Source organism: Cenococcum geophilum, assembly GCF_001692895.1.
Source record: "Cenococcum geophilum 1.58 unplaced genomic scaffold K441scaffold_54, whole genome shotgun sequence".
NCBI lineage: Eukaryota > Fungi > Ascomycota > Dothideomycetes > Gloniales > Gloniaceae > Cenococcum > Cenococcum geophilum.
Window position 1 is genome coordinate 927,791 of NW_027137612.1, and position 25,170 is coordinate 952,960.

The following is a 25,170-nucleotide window of genomic DNA, read 5'->3' on the forward strand; positions in this document are numbered from 1 at the left end:
TAGAACTAACGGTAGACTAAAGGCCAAGTGCTACGTCTGTAAGAAGAAGAACTGCCGTTTATAAAAACATATAGAGGAGGAGCGTAATCGGTCCAGAGACAACTATAAGAGACGTTTTATTAATATTAAGGGCCGCAATAAGGGCAACTTTAACAACCACTTTAAATAATATATTGCCGTCTGCGAAAGAGATAAAGAGGATAACTTAGACTTTAAAGCCTATATATACGACGCTAACGACTCTAAAAGCGATGCCGGAGAACCTAACAATAGTTCTACCTATATCACTACCTTTAGAACACTTACTATAGAGAAAGTAACCTCTATAAGCGTAGAACTAGCCAATAAGGCTTATATACACCTGCTTACGGCTTTAGAACTCACTACGGAGTCCATTACAGAACCTTATATAGAGACCGACCCATTTGCCTACAGTACGGCTACAGCCACAGCGTCATAATACACCTTAACGGTCTTTATGGGAATTATAATTGATATAGGTGCTTCGCGCAAGTCTATAGCTAGCTACGGTTAATTCTAAGCTCTATAGGCCGTAGACAAGTCCGTAAGTCTTAACACGTTAACTAAGGGCTAAGTAACTGTCTAATTCGGGATTAGAGCCTCCACATCTATCGGAACTATAGACGTTAACAGCCCTATAGGCAAGGTACAATTCCATATCATTAAAGCAGATACTCCCTTCCTACTTTACTTAGCAGATATGGATAGACTCTATATTAAATACGATAACCTAAAGGACGTCATTATTACTCGCACTAAAAGGGTGCCAGTAGTTAGACAATTTGGCCACCCATTTCTCTTATAAAGCTTCTCCTTACAGTCTTATTTAGTTAAGTCTTTTAATATAAACCCTTGCTACTTAACTAACGTAGAACTACAACGTCTACACCGTTAATTTAGTTACCCGTTAGTTAATAAACTACAAAAGCTTCTTAATAAGGCTGGCTACGGCTATAACACTAATAGATCCGCTATTAAAGAGCTAACTAGACTCTGCTACTATTACTAGAAGTATAGCAGATCTTTAGGTAGATTTTGCTTTACCCTATAAAACGACGTTAATTTTAATTACAATATTATCGTCGACATTATATATATTAGCGGCTCCCCCCTACTATACGTAGTTAATAAAGCAACTTAATTTCAAGCTGGTAGATAGCTACGAGATATTAACGCCAAGTACACTTAGGACATTCTACGGATGTGCTAGATTAATAGCTACTTAGGACTATTAGACCTAATCACCACAGACGCCGGAAAGAACTTTGTCAGCAAGGAGTTTAAGCACTACGCTGCCACTATAGGAGTAACCATAAAGTTAGTTCTAGTCGAATCACACAATTCTATTAGAATGGTAGAGCGCTACTATAGTCCGCTACGACGAGCCTACCAAATCATTATAACTAAAATCCCTAAAATCAGCAAGGAAATAGCCCTATAAATGGCCTTTAAAGCTATTAATAATACAGCTGGCCTAGAAGGCCTAGTCCCTACACTCCTAGTCTTCGGAGCCTACCCCTAAATGGTTAAATCGGACGCGCTATTACCTTTAGTTACACAGTAAGCTGCGGCTATTAAGAAAGCAATAGTGGAAATCTAGAAGCTATAAGCTAAACAATAGATCGCTAACGCTCTTAATATGCAAAACGGACCATGAACTAACGCTATTTACGGCCTCCTACCTAGTTCGCCTATCTTAGTCTAGAGAGAAGGCAATACTAGCTAGAGTGGTTATTGGGATAGGCCATATACGCTACTTACCGTTAATAGTAAGACCTACACCGTAAAGCTACCGAATAGGCCTACGACCTTCCGCTCTATAGTCGTAAAACCTTACCTACTGGACCTATAAGACCCAGTTAAACCACAAGAGCCTGTCAAATCAGCTAAACTAGTACCTTTACTAGCTAAACCTCAATCGTTACCTAAAGCTAAACCACAGCTACCGCTAAAGCGAGGCAGAGGTCGCCCCCGTAAATACCTATTACTTACAGCTATTATAGACACGACTACTATAGACGCTACAATAGATATAGGTGCTTTTATAGGTAATATTGCAGATATTGCTAATATCGCTATCTACTTACAGAACGATAATAACACCTAATTTAGTGCTTTATAACAAAAGGAGGTTATAGGCCTACTTAAGAAAGGCGTCTTTAAGATTATTAAGCTACGCGATATGCCAAAGGGGGTCAAACTCTTTAACTTACAGTTTGTCGATAAGATTAAAAATAAGGAAACCGATAGAGCCTTTAAGAAATCACGACTTATTATATAGGCCTATAATAATTTAGAGAAAGAGCTAGTTCTTACTTAGTCACCAATAATTTAACGGGTTAGCCAGCGGCTAATTCTCTATATCGCTGCTATACTACCGTAGACACGACTCTACCTCTAAAACATCTTATAAGCCTATGTCCAGTCTACTATAAACCTAAACCATAAGTTCTACGTACGACCACTACACAAGCTAAATAAACAATTAGGAATTAATACGGACTCTATTCTAAAGGTTATAAAGCTACTTTATAGAGTACCTAAAGCTAAAAACCACTGGTTTAAGACCTACTATTTATACTACGTTAATTAGCTGCGAATAGACTAGTCTACGTACAACCCTTACTTGCTCTACAGCGATAAGCCTTTCGGAATTGTCGGCCTATAGACTAATAATACACTATTCCTTATAGATAATACCTTTATAGAGGCTAAACAAAGCGAACTATATAAGGCCAAATTTATAGCTAAGAAGCGAGAGTAATTAACCGCTAATATACTAATCAAGTTTAACGGAGGACTTATTTAATTAATATAAGATAGGAGTATTACGCTAACGTAAAAGCGCCAGTGTAAGAACCTTAGTGTGGTTAATACTACGCTAGTAGATAGTACTAGCTCCAGAGGAGTTACGCGTGGCCTACTTACGCTAAAGGACTAGTATATCGCTTAACGCGCCAGAGGAGCCTATATCGCCTTAGTCTGTTAGCCAGAGGCCTTATTTAACCTATCCTTTACTACCTAGGTAATTAACCTAGTTAAAGATAATATAAAGAGTCTTAATAAGTAATTAAGCTGGCAGATTAAGAACGTAAATAGAGGCCTAAAGTTCGTTAAGTTAGACGTTAACATCTTACAACTCCTAGTATTTACGGACGCTTCCTTCGCCAACAATAAGGACTTATCTTTATAAATTAGCTATGTACTTATATTAGCAGACGCCTTAAATAAGGCAAATATCGTCTACTAGTCCTTAATTAAGTGCAAAAGAGTTACTAGGAGTGTATTAGCTTTAGAGTTATATAGCATAGCGCATGGTTTCGACATAGGCGCTATAATTAAATCTACGCTAGACAAGGTCTTACAGGTTAACTTACCACTTATTCTCTATACTAATTTAAAGTCTTTATACGACTGTCTTATCCAACTAGGAACTACGCAAGAGAAACGCTTAATAATTAATATAATGTGCCTTCGCCAAGCTTATAAACAAAGATAGATTACTAAAGTTAAGTGGATCGATGAAGATACTAACCCTACGGACGCTATAACAAAGGGTAAGCCCTATACGGCACTATTATAGCTTATTAACACAAATTGAGTTAAATTACGGGCTATAGGGTGGGTTGAGCAAACGGATTCAACTTTAGTTTAGCGTCAGCGCTAGTACTAAGCGAGCCAATAGCAATTTTCTATCCCGGGGATGGAAAATCCTGATTGGTTGGTAGAAGTTAGGTTCAGCAGAATTTGGCAGAATTTGGCAGAATTCAGTATTATAGCAGAATTCGGCAGAATTTGGTAATATATCAGAATTTGGCAGAATTTGGTAATATGGCAGAATTTGGCAGAAAGTCGCTATTGCGTATATACTACGAATAGCCTAGAAGTAGACTTAACTTTAAAGTATAGATTAGTCTTCTTTTTAGAGTTACTCTAGTATTAGAACGTTAATTATATAACGTGGTTATGGGATTATATAGCGAGGTTAGCTAACCTAACCTTAGAGCAACCCCTTACTTCTAGTAAAAACAATTAACTACTAACTTCAATACCGCATACGTACCACTACAAGTGATATTTGTGCATGTTGATAAAGCGAGTTATACCGACACTTAAATCTATTATAAAAATATTTTTTATATAATAATTATTACCTTAAAGAGCTATATAAGCTATTTATAGCTTATTTTATAGTAATTTTAATAGTTTAAGCTATTTATAAAGCCTATTTAAACTAAAATAAAATCCTATAAAGATAAATAATAAGTTTTTTCTAATATATTTAAAACATGTTTCTAATACGTTTAGAATATATTTATAACTAGTTATAAACCTATTCTAGCTATATATAATTAAATAAGGTAGTAGAGCACCATAGGCGACTCGCAGGCGCTAAGTAGGCGAGTCCCAAAAGGCGGGGAGATGGATCACGGGGTTTTCTCATTTTTCTAAATAGAGTTTTCTCCCCATATATTAAATAAGGAGTAGTCCGCGTGGGCCCAATAGGGATCCGAATCGGACGTTAAGCAATGAATTATATTTATTATTATATATAATTAAAATATATTAAGAATTATTATTAAATATAATTTTAGTAGTTTAAGCTACTTTATTATAACTAAAAACTATATATCTATATATATATATAAATAACGCTTAAATATAAATATAAAATATTTTATATACTTATTATTATATACTAGCTTTTATTACTTTTAATAATAATAATAATATATATATTAAAACTATTTTACTTTTATTAAAAGCTATTTACTCTTTTTATATTAGATCTTATATTTTATAAAAACTATTATAAATTCTAAGGGTATTTATAATTTTTTTACCCTTTATATTTAAAAGAACTAATATTATTAGCTTAAATATATATATTTTAAGTTAAGGTGTAACGTGGCCCGCCTCCACGTCGCCATACGGCCAAAAAGACTGAGAGTGCTTGCGAACTTGTCGCAAGCGCGGCGGGACCTAATATATATACTCTTACATAAGGCTACCCTATATAGGGATTATATATTAGCGCTTATCCCTTCCAACGGTAGCATCCTACGAGAATTGGACCGTGCGCGAACACCAGAATCAGAAGTACGCGTATAGTCATAGAGCCTTAATCCTATCGATTCTATTAGCTAGCTCTTATCGATAACCGTAGGACGAATTATACCGTTGGAAGGGATAGTAGGCTAACCTTTTAGTATAGTCTAGCTGATTTAAATTATACTATTTACTTACTTTATATTAAACCTTATATCTTTTAAGGGGGTTTAAAAAATTTAAGGGTATTTATAAAATTTTATTTTTTGCCCTTTATATTTAAAGAACTAGTATTATTAGCTTAGGAATATATATTTAGCTAGTTTATATTATATTTAAATATTATAAACTTATTTATATATACTTTTTAAATAAATATAATAAATATAACTTTTATTTAGTACCTAAAGAGTTTAAATAATTTTTAGTTATAAATATAATAAAAGAACTTTAGATTATATATATTTAAAACTAAATTAAAAAGTANCTAAAATTAGATTAAAATATATTANAAACTTAATTAAATTTTATAGCTATANTTAACTNTAAGATACTATTTTATAGGTTTAAAAAAATTATTTAAATTAGAATATATATTAAATATATTTTAAATACGTTCTAAATACGTTCTAAATACGTTCTAAATATATTATAAGAAAAAGATTTTGGAGCTCTTGCTACACCCAGCCTAAAAAGACTAAAACCAACCAAAAGAACCCTGAAAAACACCTAGAGAATCCCCCTAAGATACATATATCGCAGGGGAGGCACACGTCAAATGATGGTGGTTTATACTCGCGCGCGTCCACCAAAACTACGCCTAGTAATAACCCTCTATAATAAGAATAGGCGAATACTACACTATAAAGCGGAAAGACCTCTATTAAGAAGGTATCTAACAAAATATAAAGCCTATTAGACGCGTTTAGTATCCGTAGTTATAAGGGAGCAACCGTCAGCTATAACGAACTAATATAGCTAGTAAAATGGCTCCGCCAATCTAGCGAACCTTAGGCGCCCCTCCAGCAAACCCTTAATTAAATCCTCTAACGGCTAAGCAAAATTAAAAATAAATAAAACCCCTCTTTACTGGCGAACCGCACCTAGGCCGCTATAGCTGCGCGTCTATAGTATAGGGAACCTACCCCCTTAAAGATAATATCTAGGTATATAATTATAATATAACCAAATACAGAAAAAGCAGAGGGGCTTAGGGGATAATTAGAAATAGAAGTCCTTATAGAGATTTATAAAGAGGTTTACAACGCTATTATAGTCCAGTACTTTAGAAGCGGAGATATTAGAGTTACCTTAAGGGACTAATAGGCAAAGGAATAAGCCGTTAGGGTAGGGGATAGGCTAGGAGAATATATTAGCATAAAAGTACTCCGTAAAGATTACCCAGTTAAAGTCCTAGTGGTTCCCCTAAGCCTTAGGGTAGAAAAGAGATGCTAGGCGGACAATATAGCAACTATATATAAGATAGTAAAACAAACGGAACGCCTTATACTAGGACTTAAGATTACCTAAATCTAATAGCTTTAATAGGAAAATGCAAACTAAGTATATAATAAGAATAATAAAAGAATATAAGGGTCGCTAGAGACTCGCTAGGGAAACGCCAGTTAAACGTATAGCTCCCTTATCGTTAGTATATATATACTAGGAATGCAAAAACTCCTTATTTAAAAAGGTATTATTATAAATAGCCTTATATATAACGTAAGGCTCTATAACTATAGACTCCGCCTAAAATAATATTATCGCTGCGTATAATAGGGATACACTTAATCCATATACGTAGTATAGGTATACTGCGGCCACTATATAGGCCCCCATAATATAAGACACTACTTAAATTAAGACTAAATAAAATGCGTAAACTGCTACTAAAGTACATATAAGGCGTGGGAGAGAAAAGACTGCATTAAATACAGAAGACGGAAGATAAGGGCTTAACAGCTACGGGAATAACTGTATGCTAGGTTATATAAATGGAAACAATAGGCGATAAGCTAGGGGGGTGTAGGTGCCTTTCTAGCGTTTCCTACCTTTAATACTAGGGGGCTAGGCTAGCTATCCCAAGCCTTAACGGGCCAAAAGCGACGCCGCGCGACATTACCAGACTATATAGGGATATAAGGGTTATAGGGGACATAAGGGAAAGAACGCCCTATAGGAAGACCCTTATAAACAGCTATAGTAAGCTTAAGACTAGGACAATTAAGAATTAGACTTAACGCGGCAAATATAATATTTATAGCCGACTCTTAAAGGGTATATAGCTAACTAATAAGAATAGGGGAAGAACTGGAGACAATATTAGATTTAGATATAAAAGCGCTAGTAGGAATATAAGATATGGGAATAGAAAGCTCTATATAAAATAAGTAGTAACTAGGGTATAGATATAAGAGATAGAAGTTTTAAATATCCTAGAGAAAGTGGAAATAGAAAAAGTAAGAAATAATAAAAAGGCGAAGGACCCTTACTAGGGGTCCGCCACCTATCCATTATATAGTATAACTATAGCAACATAAACTACTGTCTTATAAGGCCCTTATTAGACAGTCTAGACCTAGAGAAATACTATATCCTTACTATATAAGAGCCGTATTACAATACCTACATATAATTAATATACTACCCCTAAGGATTCTAGCTCCTATACAAACCAAAAGCAGCCACACGCGTATACTTTATAATTAGTAAGACTATTAGCCTATCCTTATAGTTATAGCAGGCGGCCGTCGAAATCGGACTCTGTACCTATACGTAGTGACGGCTACGAACCTAGGTCTTCGAAGATTAGATCCAGAGCCAACGCAGAGACGTCGCACAGCGTGCGGACAGGACCTGGTGGTGGTTGTGGGCGTTAAGGGCGGTGGTAAATTTTTTTTCGGATGGTGAGATCTTAAAAACCACCACTATTGGCCCTCTACAGTACGACGACTACTACTGTTCTCCTATCCAGGGCACCTATACAATCCAATATGGATAGACAGTACTCGATAACATCCCCCGACCCCTAATTAAAAGCATCGACGACCTTATATCGATAAATAAGTAAACGCGTAAATGAACGAACGAACGAGCAAATATACGGCCCCTCCTAACCCCTAAGGCGATCGCCCGCGGAGCATGCGGTCACTCGCCGTTTTTACTGCCATAATACTGCTAGCAGCCTAGATTGCGACCCACGGTTTTCCTTATCTTCTTTTAACGGAGTGGTGACCCTTTAAAAGGGCCTAGCTGGGGCCTAGGCATAAAAGATACCCAATACAATATATCCCGCTGCTTAGTATCACGGTAGTTAGAACAGATAAATCCCCCTTACGCCTTTAATGGCTCTAGGGGGGGGGAGGCAAGGCGTATATAGTAATGGTTAATAAGAGATAGCATATAGGGGATGGTTAAGATATAGGAGAGGCAAATACATGGCGATTAATTAGTAAGGCCTAGCTAGGACGTAGTAAACCCTAGCTTTGGATAAGCTAGAGAGGGAAGTAGTGGTTCCCAAGGAGTTCAAAACATCTAAGAAGGAGGACGTGCTGTAGGCCTGCAGGGCCGCAGCTATGTGCAAACATGGCAAATCGGGGTTTTTCATCCTACTGAGGCTGCTCATAGGGTTTTTCCTCCCCCAACTGCAGGGGTTTTCTTCCTGTAAATATATAAGTTTTCCCCCCTGTGCGGAGTAGTCTACGTAGGCCAGTAGGATCCGTATTAGACGTTAATTAAAGAGTTACTACTAGTTATAGCAGGCAGTTAATCTAGATATTATAGTTATAATAATTTAGATATATAGAGGACCGGTATAAATTATTAATGTGTATAACCCTAGGGTCGAAGGGGTCCTACAAACAGAGAATATTATATTAGTAATAAGCTTACTTAAAACCAAAGGCATAGAGTCTATCCTATTAGGAGATATAAACCTCCACTACCCGCGGTAGGGGGGTATCTACGTCGCTGCTAAACAATAGGCAGAGTATCTACTAAAAGCTATAGACACCTAGGGCCTTAAGCTGGCCACCCCCCCTAGAGCAATTATATGGCAATAAGGACCCGCCAGAAGTATAATTAACCTTATATTTATAGACGAAGGCCTATACTAGAGACTTAAAAGGTATAACCCTAAAGAAGAATAGGCACTTACCTTAGACTATATCCCCATCCAGATATAGCTAGATTTAGACATTAAGGCGTAACTAAATAGCAAAAGATATATAATAAGGATGCTTAAGGCAGACAGTTTCCTTAATATAGTTAAACAATAACTTTAAGACCTAGAAGAAATCCACCTAATACTAAATAAGCGAGGCTTATTAGCCACCCCTAAGGAAATTAACTAAAGACTAGAAAGGATCTAAGTAGCAATTAAAAATGGGCTAAAAGAGCACTACCCGGTCTTAAGACTAGGCCCCTATACGCGATACGCATAGTCCGCATAATACGCGGTTCTTATAGCTAGCCAACAACAAGTAAGAAGGAAATACTTAAGTAGCTATAACCCTAAAGATAAGAGATAATATAAAGACACAAGAAACTAGTTAAAGAACACCTTAAAAAAAGAAGTAAGGAATAACTAGAGACAATTTATAAACAAGCACACTTTTAACCTAAGCCTCCCCTATAATAAAGGCCTGTGGGCTATAGCGAAATAGGTAAAGAAAAAGGCAGGGCGATTAGTAGAAGACTTATACCTACTACCCTTATAAAGAGTAGGGGAATTATAGGCCACTAATAATAATAATAAGAAGGCAAAGATCCTTATAGAAAGGTTCTTCCCCTAACCGGCTTTAGTAGACCTTAGTAATATTACAGATAAAGCACTAGTGACTTACCTACGGGTTAACAGCGATATAATAACAGAGGAAATGGCCAGAACTATTAGCCGCCTTTTAAATAATATAGTACTAGGTTTAGATAGGATTTTAAACAAGGCCTTAAAGACCTATAGACTACTTATAGCACCCTAGCTTGCAGATATAGCTAGAGCATACTTTACTATAGGCTACTACCTATAACTTAGAAGATCTATAACGACGGTTATCCTATAAAAAGAAGGTAAAGTAGATTACTTAATCCTAGGAAGCTACCGCCCTATTACCTTAAAAAACACCCTTAGTAAGATCTTAGAAAAGGTAATAGCGGACTATATAGCAGACACGGCTAAGGAATACGCCCTACTACTATAGAGCCAAATAGGGGCAAAAAAGAACCGCTTAACACTATTAGCACTTACGCTACTCGCTACCACCATTAAATCTACATAGGCGATGCGAAGGGACTTTATAGTATTAATGCTTAGCCTAAATATTAGTGGCGCCTATAACAACGTACCCTATAAACGTCTCCTATATATCCTTAGGGCAAAAGGCTTCCTAGAATGGATTGTATAATTTATCTAAGGGTTTATAGGTTAGAAAGAAATATTACTAGTCTTTAGCGGATACTAGAGCCCCCCTATTACAGTTGCAATAGGAATACTATAAGGATTACCCCTCTCGCCTATACTCTTCCTTTTCTTTATAAGCAACCTACTTAACTCCTTTAAGAAAGGGGCAACCTAGGGGATAGGCTTCGTTAACGATATAAACCTAATTATATACGGGCTATTAGCTGTAAAAAATTACAGAATGCTAGAGAAAGCTTATAATACCTATATAGAATAGGCAAGACAATATAGAGTCCAATTCTCACTAGAGAAATACCAGCTAATCCATTTTATAAAAAAACGTAACTAATCTGTAGATCTCTAGCATATAATCCGCATCTAAGGCTTTAGGGGTTAACCAGTTTAGGGCCTAAGGGTATTAAAAGTATAGGTAAATAGCAAGCTCTAGTAGAGCGTATATACGGCGTAAGCGGCCCATAAGGGCTAAGTATAGTACATCGCATTATCTAGAATCGTTAATTCTATATAGGGCCTATACTTCTAGAGGTTACGCCTACTATATATAGCAGTTGTCCGGCCAACCATAACGTATAGGTCCAGTATTTGGGCCATTAGAGAATCTAAAAAAGGCCCCCCTAAGTCGCTTCTTAAACCACTCTAAAAGGTCTAAACAGCCTACCTTTAAAGTATAATAGGTGGATATAAGCAAACGGCCACAGCACTTCTTAAGAAGAAAGCCAATATTCCCCCCCTATAACTATATATTAAAGCCGCTGTAATATAAAGGGCCTAAAATAAACGTAACTCTAATGTTATAAAGTATATTAAGATACGCCTAAATAAACTATAGAGGGACCCTAGGGCGCCCTATAGGAGAACAAACTAATAACCCTAAAGTAGGGAAGATATATTAGAGAAATAGGTAAAGAAAGCAGAAGAAAAATAGTGCTGCTTTAGGGCCCAGGCCCATATAAAGGAAGAAGGGAGACGCGTAAAAGGCTAGTAAAGACAATAGTAAGAGAAAGAAAGGAGCCAAAGCAGAGTATAAAAGAACGCTAAAAAACTATCTACCGTAATATAATACTAGTTAAACTAACGCTAGAGAGATATATAGGAGTTAAAGGTATAGAGGCTAACTAAGGCAAGAGGAACCTAAGCTATAGCATAGTTAATACTATAGGGGGTAAACACTCTAGGGCTCTAAGAAGGCCTAATAAAGGCAGAAAATATAATAGCGACACTCTTAAGAATAGGAATAATAGGACTAAAAGACTGGCTCTACTAGGTAAGTGTCCTAGTAAATAGCCTAAGATGTAAATATAGCTGGCTAAGACAGACACTAAAACATATAATACTGTTATGCCCCTTACGCACTAACTAAAAAGTAATACTTTTAGTAGCTAGTATAGAGAACTATAATACACTACTCTTAATATAAAAAGGCCTTAAGGCGGTTACCTAGTGGCTTATTAGCTAAAATATACTAAACCAGTTCTAGGTTATAAGGGAAATAGTAATAGAGAATAGGGGGGCGAGCAACGGGCGCCCCCTAATAACTCTACAGTAGTAGAGTAAAGTTTACAATACTAGCGCGCCCATAGGCTTATTATGGAAGCAGTGGTTCCTAAGGAAGTTAAAAAGTAAGGTAGTAAAAGCACTATAGGTAACTTACAGGCGCCTCGTAGGCACCTTATAGGCGAGTCCTAAAAGGCAGGGAGATAGATTACGGGGTTTTCTTAAATAGAGTTTTCTCCCCACATGTATATAAGGAGTAGTCCGCGTAGGCCCAATAGGGATCTAAATTGGACGTTAAGCAATAAATTATTAATATATTATAACTAGTTACTTATAATAATTAATTTTAATTTAAAGGTAAGTTGTGTAGTAGAATAAGCGATTTAGGCTCGGTTAATTATACGACTTAGTATTTTAAGCTGGGGCTGCCCCGTATAGGGATTGTGCATTAGCGCTTATGGTAGGCCGACCTTTTAGCGTGGTCTAGCCGACTTGTAACCACGGTTTTTTAAAACCGTCGGCCTTTTACCTCAGCGAGCTTAGACGCGATTTTTTAGCTAGTATCGGAATAACCTACGCCGTCTTCCGAATTGCAAAATCACGTCTAAGAGGCTTTGGCGAGTTTTGTTAAAATCCTAAGCAAAATCCATAAAACGGAGATTGCGGATATCTAATTAATTTATTTATATAACGCGTTATTATTACCAAAAGTCTATATATTATTTTTAAGACTTAGGGCTTCTAAATAGTATAAATTTTATAATACGGCTATTGCTTAGTCCTGATATTAATTTCGTTAAAGTTAAAAAACGCGTTATTAAAAGCCTAAGCACGTATTATATCTTATTAAATAGTCTGCTAATATTAATAAAACTATATAGATATGTAGATATCTACTACTTAAAGTTATTGGAACACCTAGTAGGCGCTATAGTTGGGTCCTTCCTTGAAAATATCCTCCCTTAGCCCGGAGAGCCTCTGCTACTACTAGGGGGTAAGATTTGGGCAGAGCCTCGCGCAGAGCCTCGCGCAGAGCCTCGCGCAGAGCCTCGTGCAGAGCCTTAGTAGACCTTCGTGCAGACCTTCGTGCAGACCTTCGTGCAGACCTTCGTGCAGGCGTGCAGACGTGTAGATGTGCAGATGTGCAGACGTTCGTACGGGCGATCAATTGCAGAGACGTTTGTAGAGACGATTGTATAGGCGTTCGTACGGGCGTTTGTACGGGCGTTTGTAGAACCTTCCTAGTATATTAGTGCTGCGTGTTAGTAGAGCTTTNGNGCTCTATATAGGGCTTCGAGCAGAGCCTCGAGTAGAGCTTCGAGTAGAGCTTCGAGCAGAGCCTCGAGCAGAGCCTCAAGCAGAGCTTCAAGCAGAGCTTCAAGCAGAGCTTCGAGCAGAGCTTCGAGTAGAGCTTTTACAGGGCTTCGTACGGAGCTTCGTGCAGAGCCTCCGCAGAGCCTTAGTAGAGCTCCGTGCAGAGCTCCGTGCAGGTCTCCCCATAAGCTTCGTTCTGCAGAGCTCTCGCAAAGCTCTACAGCTCTATACAGACGCGGAGCTTGCAACTCTATTAGGGCCTACACCATAACCTGTAAAGGGCTGTAAAGTAAATAAATTAAATAGGTATATAGCAGACGGAATACCCACTGGTTGCGAAGAGGGCTGGTGGCGTAGGCGTAAGCGTGTTTACTACGCGCCTTAATAGGGTAGTGGAATTGGAGCCTCTGCAGCAACGAACTCCTCTTAACATCGCGCGTGTATAAGGAGCTAAAGATCTCATAACTTATAAAGTAGGCTTTTCTCTATAATTTGGTGTGATTTTTATGTTAATAGGTATTATGGGAGGGTAGATTAATTTCGTTAAAGTTAATAAGGTCTTCTTATATAAACGGTGTTTAGGTTTTCCTACAAATCTCGCCAAAGTCCCTCAGACTAAGAAAACGATTACCGTCCTAAATCAGCTTAGCGGACGGTGCGGATATTCCTATATCCGCAATCGATTTCTTGGTCTGAGCTTCTGAGGTAAGTCGGCCTTCGTACCTTCAATTATCTCAGTAAGCGACGCAGATGACAAGGGCAGAACTTAAGGCGCACTCACTAATACTAAAATATCACTAGTCTCCGCCTAAGAAAACGCCATTTTTTTTTAACTAATCAGCTATCTACCGACCTTAAGTTTGCCCTGCCGTCTAAGGGCCTTTGGTGCAGAACTATATGGCGCTTAACTTTAATCTAAGTAATTTTATATAACAGATACTCTCTCCTATATATTTAATTCCTTAATAATACCTATTTAACCTAATAACCTAATAAGTTAAGTTAGACTAGTCTCCTCTATAATTAATTACTTTTTTATAATAGAAATATTACTTTTGTAACGTGTCCCGCACTAGGTCACTATACGGCAAAAAAGATAAAGAGTAATCGCGGATTTATCGCGACTCTTACGGGACCTAATATATATACCTTTGCAACTTATTTATAAGCTATACGCTTTTAGTATTTAGGTAAGTATTAGATACCTAACTCCTAGGTTACTTAGACTGCATTCTAAAATACCTTTAGTAGCTTAATAACTTCTCTACCCTAGTTTTACCCCTTATAGCTTTAACCTAAAAGAATAAAGCCTTTACTTATCTAAAGGTTATATTTATTACCGCGTTTATACTTTAATACTTTAACCTAAACTAAATAAGTGTTATAGAAGCTAACTTATCTAACTATACTACTAAAGGTATTCTATCTTAATATAATAAAGATAGAGTATTACACCCTATAGTATACTACTTAAAATAACTAAGCCTAGCTAAATATAACTATAAGATTTACGATAAGGAGTTACTAGCTATTATTAGATATTTTAAATAATAGTAATCCAAACTAAAAGGCGCCGGATTTCTAATTAAGGTCCTTAGCGACTATAAGAATCTATAGTACTTTATAACTATAAAACAGCTAAGCCATTACTAGGCCCGCTAGTTAGAATATCTATCCCATTTCTAATTCTTAATTATATACCGCCTAGGCGTTTAAGGTTAGAAGCCTAATACTCTAACCTAATATTTATAAGACGCGCTAGTACTAGAAGAAGCGTACTCTTACTAAAACTAAACCCTACTTTATTTTAAACTATTTAACCCTCTTACGGTATACGTTCTTAAAATAACTAACTAATTAATTAAACAGATTATAATTAATAAATACCTAAATAATAAGTTTATCTAAGAGACGCTTAAGCTAATCTATAATGGCGTTAGATACTTTAAAAAGATCTCTTTAAGTAAATATAAAGCTTATGGAAACCGCTTATATTACTAAAACCATCTAATTATCCCTAATTATAATAAACTTAAGCTTAAGCTCCTTAAATATATATACGACCTACTAGTAGCCGGCCACCTAGGCTAAGAAAAAACTCTAAAGCTACTTTAATGGGAGTACTACTAGCTAAATATATATAACACGATATAAAGGTATATCTTTAGCTACTATATCTACTAATAAGCTAAAGCTTCGCATAAAGCGTATAATGGCCTTTTAAAGCTACTACCTATTATAGACTAAAGATAGAAGGATATCTTAATCGACTTTATTATTAATCTCCCTATAAGTAAAGTGTTACAGTGCTGCAATAAAGTAGACTAAATAACTACGTTATAGTATAAAGAGGAGAAGAAGGTAGAAAGGGGGTATTATATATAAATAGTAGTGCCGGCCGCTAAGGCACTAGTAGTGGGCTAGCTAATAGTAGGAAATAGTACGAGATAGTATAAAACAGTATGCGTTAAGTTAGTACCGTAATAGTACTCCTCTCCCTTAGATAGTTTAGTCCCTAAACTAAATAAATAACTCTAAAATAGGCAGTATATAGGGTCGCCTATTTTTTACCGCAAAGATATTAGTTTTGCTTACCGCCCTTAACTAAGCTAATAGTAATTTTCTATACTGGGTATAGAAAATCCTAATTAGTTAGTTTAGTAAGTAAGGTTAGCAGAACTCTATACCACTATCTAAATTAATCCGTATAGCGTTTCTTAGCAAGGATTTAGCTAATTAGATAACTTTAACTACTAGTTAAAGTTCTATAATATCTCAACCACCATAAATTTTAATATGGTGGTTAACTACGACCTTAGCGTGGCTTTTCCTTATCTTATACCTAGTTTAGGGGTTCTAGCTTCTTAAGGTATTGCTTATAAAAGCGCTATACAGCTTATTTATAACCCTTTAGGTCTTCTTCTAGCTGCTAGGTTATGTCCTTATAATATTTCTATTTAATCTTATAAGTTAAGCCTTAGGGGTCTTTATTATATATATTAAGGATTTTCTTAAACTCCTATTTATCTTCTATATTACTATTATTATTTCTCTTTACTACTTATCCTTGTATATTACGGTGCTCTATAGTATTAATATTTACTTAACTAAGAATCTTTTTAGTAGCTTAGAGGCGGACCTTAAATATATAGAAGGATTTATTTACTTAAATATAGTTTAGGAGGTCTACTATAACTACCCCTTAATATACTGCAAGTACGGGGTACAGGCCGTCCTATTTATTATCCCATTTCTTCTTAAGTTTATTTATCTTTATATTTTCTAAGCTAATTATAACTATATTACCTTTATAGAATAACGCACTCTTATCCCTATAGGTATTAGTATTATCTTTATAGCGTTACTATAAAATCCAGGTTAGAGCCTTAAGCTATATTAATATCCGCTTAAAGCGGTTAGCTATAGAGTCTACGTAAAAAACTCCTTCTTTACTTATACTAATAGTATTAGTAGGTAGGGGCCAATAGGCTTAATTTTAAGGTGAGGGTTAAAGCTATAGTTTATAAAAAATAGGGAGATACCTATGCTCTTATTAATTTAGTTATTTATAGTAAACTTAATAAGCGGTAGGTAGTTAACTTAGTTATCCTATATAAAGCTAATAAAAGCATAAAGGTACTTATTTACGGCAGCGTTAATAATTTTAGTTTAGCTATCCGTTTTAAGGTACTAGGCTAAGCTTAGTCTTAAGGTTATCTTAAGGCGTTTACTTAGTTGTTACTAGAAGTTATTAATAAATTATATACCGTAATTAGAGATAATTATGCTTAGTGCACTATAGAGCTTATATACGTTATTAATAAAGCTATTAACTAGCTCCTCTATTAAGAGTCCTATTACTAAAATAGGGTATTATATTTTAGTTAGGCGGTCTATAATAATAAGGATATATTTATATACCTTACTATAGCGTTAATATACCGACAGCGTTGTAATATAGTTAATTAAAATATTAGTTTATAGGTAAGCGGGTAGTTCTAGTAGCTTTAAGAAACTAAGTAGGGTAGAATAGGGGGTCTTAGTGCAAAAGTATAGGGTATAGTCTTTAATAAAGATAGCCGTGAATTAGGAGATTTCTAGCTACTAATATATTTGGTTTTATAGGGATTGGGCCCCCTATTAAATACTAGATTGTCCTCCTACACCTCACGAATAGGTGCAAGGGCCTGGGTTTGGGCCCTAGGGCAAAAGCGATACCAAGTCATATACACCCCGTTGTAGAAACCCTTTGATGGAGGAGTGGATAAGAGACCTCAGCATGCAGGCCCGGGCGGAACGCAAGTGTTATTTATTAGGAGATATTCACAGGAGACTTGGAAAAGGAGCTAGGGACAGGCATACGACTTAGACAAGCAATATATAAATATAGCAAAGATGGTTTAAATGGCAGATGGGGCAAGATAGGTATTTAGACACTCCTGTGTAAAGGGAGTCTCAAAGCAGCAACCTAACAGTGTTTTTCCTCCCGTTGATGTAGTATGGATGTTATCTGGAATATTACCTCTCACGTCTCCCCTGGGGGTTTTTTGTACACTTAAAAATGGGGTTTTTCTCAGTAAGGAGGTTTTTCCCATAGGAATTAGTCTGTGTGGACCCATTAGGGGGACCAGGTCGGACGGTAAATTAAATCTTATATCTTATAATATATTTGGTTTAAAAGGTTAAGGGTTTTAACCCAGCTAGGGTAATTAGTAGGGCCGCTACTATAAGAGTAATAAATAACTTCTAAGCGGAGGTTTAGGGCGTTAGGGATAATAAGATATTAGCGGAAGTAAATTTGTCTGTTAATAATACTATATTCTAACTTATTGCAATAAAGTAATTTCCTAATCTTCTTTAGCTACTAGCGAGCTTTCCAATTATATAAGGCCGCTATTATATCTCTTATAAGTTTATTCTCCTAGTATTTTAACTAAATTAACTTATCTAGTGACTTTTTAGCTATTTTAGGGTCTAGAGTGGCTATAAACTCTATATTATTAAAGATATAGGACTTATATAGTAATTCTTCTAAGATTATAAGGTTAACTTTTTAAGGCGGTATAATGACTTAGGCTTAGTAGCGGAGGCGTTTATTATTAGCATCCTTAGGCCTTATTCCTAGTAGCTAGCTTAAGGCGTTAGGGAGCGTGGCTTTATTATTAAGTCTATATATAATTACAAAGTTAAACTATAAAAGGAACTCTGCTTACTAAACTTAGCGCTAATTTAGCTGCTTAGTAGTTATAAACGTCTATAGGTTTTTATAGTTGGTAATAATTTTAAACAGCTCCTTAGTCCCTTATAGCTTAGGACGCTATTCCTTTAAAGCCTTAATAATAGCTAAGAGTTCTTTATTATAGATTATATAGTTACACTTTAGCGTAGAGTGCTTTATAAAGAAGAATGCGACTAATCTTAATTTACTATTATTATTATACTAGGAAAGGACTCCGCTAAAAGCCCAATTTAATACGTCTATCTCTACTACTATTTTTTTCGTATAGTTATAGTATGCTAGTACTAGTGCTAAGGTAAAGGCTCCCTTAAGGGCCTTAAATGATTTAGCTTATTTTAGTCCCTATAGCTATCTAATATCCTTCTTTAGAAGTTTTATTATAGGTATAGCAACAGCAGAGTAACCTTAGATAAATTATTGGTAGAAGTTTATAAAGCCAAGAAATTATTATAGTTCTTTAATTAATATTGGGTCCTTCTATTTCTATAAGGCCTATACCTTCTTAAGGTCTATAGTTATACTATTAGTTAAGATAATTAAGCCGAGGTATTTTGTTTTAGTAGAGTAAAACTTAAACTTATTAATATTAATCTAAAGTCTAGCATTACTAAGTCTTTAGATAACTTTATTTACATACTTAGTATACTTAGCGCGTATTTTAGAAAAGATAAAGACATTATTAAGGTAGGTAGTGCAGTAGTTATTAAGGGCGTTATACAAAATATAATTAATATAGTTTTAAAACGTAGCGGGTGCGTTATAAAGGCTAAATAGTATAATTAGTATTTTATAGTGTCGGTATCACCCGGGGGTACTGCAATTGCAATAAGTAGTTCTGGTTCTTAGTTTATTCGTGTTCTGTTTTCGTCTACTAACGTAGTTGACCAGGAAGCGAGCCACCCCACGTAGCGAGCCACACAAGAATATTCCTACCATTTTTTATTTCATAGCAAATTACACCAAAATCGAAAAGCCTCAGCATATTGCACGATGCCAAATCAATCTTTGCCCTCTCGTAAAGCCGAAACCACCATATAAAATATTATACAAGATCTTTCTTCTAGTGTTGAGCTGTCAATTCGCAAGGCCTCTAGCGCCTATGGAGCACCTAGATCTACCGTTAGACATCGTCTTACTAGCCGTCTCCCACGACATAAAGCTTACCTAGGTTTATTATATCCGTTATAAATATAGTAAATTACTAAATAGCTCTACAAATATTAATCCTAGGACCTTCCGTTAAAGGCTTATATACTTTTAGAAATAGCTTATTCCTATTTAGGCGAAGGCCGTACCTTAGGCAAGTATTAGGGGCAAAGATTTATTCAACGCCACGGTCTTAGTACTATACTAAGTTATTAGCTCGACTGTTAGAGAGCTTAGAATGGCGATCTAGCAGTTATATATAATTAGTTTAGGTTCTTCCGTGCTATATATAAGCGATATTAAGTTAAGTATTTAAATTTTATCTATAACTTTAACGAAAAGGGGGTATTACTAGGCCTTATATTGGTAGCCTAAGTAATTATATTAGGTAAGATATATAGGGAAAGGTTAAAAAATTAAATAGTTATATAGCTAGGTACTTNTANGTNAGTATCTATAATTAAAACNATTTACGCTAANNGCTCTCNACCNCCTACCTTCTTAATTTAGAAGACGTAATACTACTAGGAAGGATAGTATTAAATTAGTAAGTAAAATAAGAGCCTTCGCGGATATACGTACACTATATTCCCTAGTAAGTAGATATATAACTCTTTAGGCCTATATTATATTAAACATTATAATAAATATACAAGACATCTTATAGAAGATTCTGACGGTAAAATATAGTAATATTGCCTACTTTTAATAGATAATTATTAGAGCTACCCTATCTAGCAATTTGTTAAGTATACGCTCGCGCATAAGATTGTCTTAGCAACTTTACCACCTTATTCGACTTATAAGCTTTAACTACTAGATATAGGTTATTTTAGGCCACTTTCTTACTACTATGGGAAGTAAGTAGATACCTTCTATTAATATAGCCACTTAGGCGTTAATAAGGAATTTTTTAAAGCTCTACCTAAAGGCATATATATAGGTATTTACCCCTAATACGACCTATAGCGCCTAGAAAGCTATAGGCCTTCTATCTTATAATTCTACTACTATCTTAGAGACTCTTACCCGTATAAAGGTAAGTTTAATATTAATTATGCTTACTAGGGTTTAGAACAGCTCTATTTAATATAGCGACGTTAAGCTCTAGTAGAGTCGTTAGTGTCTTTAGAGTGCGTAAAGTAGTAGGTATATTTAATTCCTTTATATCTTGGCTTTTAGAAGGCTCTATTATATATTTAGGTATAATCCATAGCCTATAAATAAGTAGATTAAAGGGTCGTTGATCCAGAAAGGGACGTCGCAGGAATATAGTAGTCGTCCGTGCCATTAGTCGGCGCGTGGGTCTATATCACTACTATAACGTAGTTAAATTAATTTAAGCAATATTAAGATCGAAAGAGTAATATAAAAGCTTTAACCTAGCCTATTTGAAATATATATAAGCTCGTTGTTGATTTTATTATAAATTGATCAAATATCACCTGTATGTGGCTCGCTACGTGGGGTGGCTCGCTTCCTGGTCAACTACGTTAAAAGAGAAAGAAAGGGGTAGTAAAGGTCGGGCTATCTATCGGCCCGTAGGCAGTTAGGTGACCTACGCTACGCTATACAGCCCCTGCCGCATACGCTCTGCGTATAACGTTATTTACAACCTCTACTTGTACAGACATATAGAGTCCAAACTAGGTAATAAATACTATAAGCTACTTATAGCCCTCTATAATCCGGATCTAGTTAAACGCAGCAATTATATTAAGTTTAGTAAAGTACTTAGCACTATAAAGTACGTTAAGTATCTTGTAAATTAATAGTAGTAGGTACTAATTCTTAATAGTAACTGTATTTAGGCCTTAGTAGTTATAGTAGATTTATATACTACTGCTAGGCTTAGCAATAAGGAGAAGTAGTACGGTAGCTAGTAAGGTTAATTCGTGGATAAAACCCTTATCTAGCATCTTATTAAACCATTTTTTTTATACACCTAAGTTTAGCAGATAAGAGTGGTCTATTTTTATAGTATAGGGCCTAGTTTCCGGGGATAATCTTAATTTTATAGTCCTATAGTTAGTAAGAGGACAGCTTATCTACGTTCTTAAGGAGAAAGTGCTTAATATATTTATAAAACCCCTTTAGTAAGCGTTATAGAATATCTTTATAGGTTAATCCTAGTTTACCTTTTAGGAATTTTTTAATATCGGTGTTGACTATCTTCTAGCGTAAAAGCTTGGGCTTAGTTTTTAAATTTATTTTAAGAAAGTTATAAAAATAGGGGGGTAGCACTTTATAGGCTTCCTCTATTATATAGTTACTTTCTACTAGCTAGCAAAAAGACCTTTTTAATAGGGTTAGTACTTCTATTAGGTCTATAGGCAGCTCCTTAAATAGCCGTTAGCGCTTTTCTTATTTAACAAGTTCTACGAGCTCCGCTATATAAATCCTTATTACTATTACGTCTTTTTATTTATAGATGTAACGGAACTAGCCTAGTTATAGTAGGAATGTCTCAGTGAAACACTTAACAGATAAATTCTAACGCTTTGACTGAATTCTGCTAGATTAATTAAATTCTACTAAAGTCTATTAAAGACCGCGTGCGTATTATAACGGCGCTATCGCACGTTACCTGCCAAATTCTGCCAAATTCTGCCGACCTGCGATTAGCCCGCCCAAAGCTAGCGCCTTAGCGGCTTACCCTATATATTTATTTACATCGGTCCTAGCGACCCCTTTTTCCTTCTCTTTAGCTTAGTATCTTCGTAATACAGCATTCATTTAAGCTTTGGTTTAGAGGCATTTGTTTAAGCCGTAACATTATACTAAGCTCTCCCTACCTTGCCTAGGAAGGCCTTAATAATATCCCACCCTAAAGAAACTTCGTCTGCAACGACGCGCTATACTTAAACACTAAAACAACTCTACATTACCTGGGAAGGCCTAGATAATATCCCACCTTATAAGCCAGACAGGATTAGACCTGTATCCCTAAAATTAAAACTAAAGTATATAATACTAATAAACTTTAGGAAGCTAACGATAGCACCTAAAGCAAGCTTATTTAAGAGAGCTGCCTTTACCCGAAAGGAACCCAAGATCCAATTAGGATTAGAAATTAAAGACAATAATAATATTATAGACATACGCAAGCAGATTCACGCCCTTATAGCTAGCTAGAAAGCCGATTGTCTTAAAGCAAGAAATATATAAAAGACCCTATAAGAGATCCTAGAAAGCCTTACGGCCCTATAAAATAGCCTAGCTTCCCCTTTTTAAAGCCCTAGCTAACCTATTTACTCTACTAAATATAATATACTAGGGAGTACGGATATAATAATAAAGTAATTAAAGTCCGCTAAGTTCCTTAACCCCCTACTACTATCTAACGGGATAGACCCTACCTTTAAGAATTAGAGGATTTAAGTATAAGGAAAGCTCTGCATTAACTACAACTATTTCCTTTCTAAAGAAGCCAAAATGCTCTATGTCTTTGGTTGAACTACTAGGGACGCCTAACGGCACCTTTAAGCCAAGTTTAAGGACAACTCCCTTATCTAATTTATATCTGTTAACAAGATAATATAGCACCTAGCGGCTATCTATATTAACCTAAATAAAGTATAAGATACCCGTTATAACTATAATCGCCTAATAATAAAACTAAACTAACCCTTTATTAAATTCTAGACTTAATTCCTATACCTTATAAGAGAAGGCCAGGTTCCCTTTAAGAACTACTAATTAGACCTATATAATAAGCTAACAATCCAGCTATAAGAAAAGATTACTATAACCTTAAATAACCTACTAACCTACAAAAGACTTGCAGCTTATTGCTTATTATTAAACTTAGAACTAAAGCGGATTAATGCCTACCCTAATTAGTAGAAGCAACTCCGTAATAATCGGAACTCGCTAGCTACGCCTATAGGAGCTAGAGCAGGAAGATAAGTTATAACTACTCTTATACTAAAGGTGGTTATAACTACGCACTAGCAAGCCTCGCCTAATCAGTTATATACTACGCCATTAACTAGTATTCGCCGCAATACTCTAATTAACCCTGCCTTGGCTACGTGCTTTAACTATAATAAGTAAGGCCACTTTACCTTATCCTACCCGGAGCTAAAGGATATAGGCGATATTAAGGAGATAAAGGAAGGAGAAATATCTAATAAGTTAGGAAAAGAAGAACCCTAAGGAAAGACTCCCCCCTAAAGTACCCTATCGATCTTAAAGAGATTAATCTTAGTTAGTTAATAGGTGGAAAGCATTTTACAGTTCTATATATAGTATCTTAAAATAGATATAGAGTTAATATAACCACCCTTATTAACACTAAAGTAAATAGCTTTACCTTTATAAATACTGCCTATATAAATAATATTGCTAAGTTTTTAAATATAGAAGCCATCTAACTAGAGAAGCCTATCTAGGTAAAAGGTTATAACGGCTAAGCTAGTTGGCCTATTACCTATATTTTAAAGTTATATATCGCTCTTAATGGATAACGCTAATACGGTATCCCCTTTTATATCCTAGACCTAGGGTCCTATAATATAATCCTTAAACGAAAATAGATATTCTATTTTAATATTTGGCTAAATATATAATAAAGACGGTTTGTTTAGCTGGAGGATAGACTAAGGTTACCCTCCTTTATTAGGGAGATTTAAACTAACCGTAAGACACTAGCCGCAAGGGCTAACCTTACCTACCAGTAGGATATCTAGGCCTGTGACCTAGCCTTTGCCTAAAAAGACGCCCACCGCGAAGCTGGAAAGAACTCTATACTAATAAAGATACTCTTTTAAAGCGCTACGTTTAAAGAGGACTCTATGTATAAAAGTGGGATAGATAGTAACGTAGACAACATCTAAATTATATAGATTTAACCGGTATAGAAAAGAACGTATTAACAGAATATAAGGGATAACTTCTAAAAAATATAATAGGAGCTAAAAGGAGTAATAAGGACGCCAGTACCCCGGAAGTCCCTAAAGTTATATACGCCCCTATTATTAGGTAACCCCCCTACTATAAATATCACTATAATTAGCGCTATAGCGTTCCACTTTAATATATACTAAAAGGATAATAAGGTCTTTATAATAAGCCTATATAAGATTAACCAAATTATTAATAATAGAGAGGAAAGGCCAACTAAGGAAACTAACAAGGAACTAGTTAAATACCTCCTTTCTACTATTTATATAGACTATAAGGATGCATTCTTAAAGGCGGCCTTAAATAAGTTACCCCCCTACCAGACATATAATTATAAGATTTAATTAGAAGCTAATAACTCGCTAGGCTATAGCCCCCTCTACTATTAATTAATAAATAAGCTAAAAGCAATAAAGTAGTACTTAATTAATAACTTAAATAAAGGGTTTATCGAGCCAAGTTAAGCCCCTTTTACTTCCCTTATCCTATTTATAAAAAAGCCTAATAGAGGCCTTTGTTTTTATATTAACTATTAAAAGCTAAACGCTATTACTTAAAAGGACTAGTATTTTATTCCTTTAAT